Below are 1,735 nucleotides of genomic sequence, written 5' to 3'. Positions count from 1 at the left end.
TTAGCGCTCCTGTCTCTTTAAATCCGGGTCCTCGAGCGGCGGCAGCGCGCAGGCGCAAAAGGCAAGCCCGTGCTACGCCACCGGTGCCGCCCCCTTCTGCCACGTGGGTCGCAGGCCCTTTCAGTCTAGAGTTGGGGATGGGCCTTGAGCTGCTGCTGCGGCGGCATGGAGGGAGGAGGTTAGGGGACGCGGTGGCTCCCCGGGGGCGCAGACTGGCCTGGATTTACGGGGATCTCCCTGATTTTGTCATCTTGGCAAAGATTAGTCCTGAAGATACTGGTTGAGAAGCTAATTTATATTGAGTTTGGGGAAGGCAAACAAAGATCGTGTCATTCAGCCGGTTTTTTCTTGACTCCCTGTCTTGCGTCCCGCACAGTGCCTAGCCCAGGGTGCCCTGCTGGTGTTCAGTAGCTCATTCCGAACTGGAAGGGGGTACTAGAGAAATTGGTAGGCAGATAACGTGTGAAAGACTGATGGGGAAAGAAACCCCTTGATTGGAGGTCGTTTAAAGTGAGTTATCTCTTCTAAACCTCAGGTCAGCTTTATGAGAATTTGGGGTGGCTATTTTCACCAAAGAGTAGCAGTCTCAGAGAGGTAAGTAACCAGGAACTGCAAACAATTGGGCCTTGTTCCATACGCAAAGAGCGGGTTCCGGGTGGAATTCTGTGCTGGAGCGCTTGGAGCGCTACAAAAGGTTTCAGGAGTAACTTAAAGCTTGGGTAGGGCAGAGGTTGAAGCAGGAGAACGAATTACAATAAAAGGCTCTCACTGCCCCTCCTCAAAGATGGCCTGAGCAAATTCAGTTAGGGTGGAGAGGAAGATGTGTTTGGAAAAATATTCAGATTTTAAATTATCTTCTAAATTGTCCATTTGTCTATTTTTGATAAAACCAAGATGACTGGAATGAATAGCTAGCTAATGGTGCCATCAACTACAGTAGAAAACGAGGGGAAAGTTTTTCCATTCCTGACTGTGCTGGGTCCACTGGTGGGTCTCTGAGACAATCTCTGTGTCTCAGAGGCTGCTCCCAGCGGCTCGAATCATCACCATGCCACAAAATGAATATATAATTTTAGAAATTATTTCATTCCATTTATTGTTATTATTTGACCAGAGAGAGACAGGCAGGGAGAGGGAAAGTGAGAAAGCAAGCCTCCAGGTTTTCTTTTTTCTTTCTTTTTTTGGAGAGGTTTTGCTATAGGGTGTGGCTTGCCAGACAGAGACAGAAAGCGAGAAATCACCCCCCTCCCTGAGGGGGGGGGCACATCACCATCCCGTTGCTCCTTTCCCTTTCCCCTCTCTGGATTTTGGGCATGCAGGGGCATGCACGGACACGCACGGGGCATGAGTTTGGGCCTCCAGGTCCGGGACAAGAACCACTGTGGACTACATGGGAGTCCAGCAACCTAGCCATTATGCTCACTGCTGGTCCCAGCAAGACTTCGGGTTTGAGACTCCAACTGCAGTCCGGCCATGTGGGAGTCCAGTGCCAAAACCACCATGCCAGCTGCTGGCCCTGAATATATTGAATTACTTCCTAAGTGCTAGGGATACTGTTTGGATTACCATGAGAAAAAAGAAAAGTCAAGAGACTCATGAATGTTCAGAGAGAAGACAAAAAAGATTATTTGTCTGAAGTTTAAGCTCTATCAGCTCCATGCTGAAGAAATACAAATGAAAAATACTCATGATGTGTGAAAAGAGAAACACCAAACAAAAGAATGATGAGAATGAA

Source organism: Tupaia chinensis, unplaced genomic scaffold (genome assembly GCF_000334495.1).
Source record: "Tupaia chinensis unplaced genomic scaffold, TupChi_1.0 Scaffold000407_4, whole genome shotgun sequence".
NCBI lineage: Eukaryota > Metazoa > Chordata > Mammalia > Scandentia > Tupaiidae > Tupaia > Tupaia belangeri.
The sequence above is the reverse complement of the archived record's forward strand: the minus strand, read 5'-3'. Positions refer to the sequence as shown.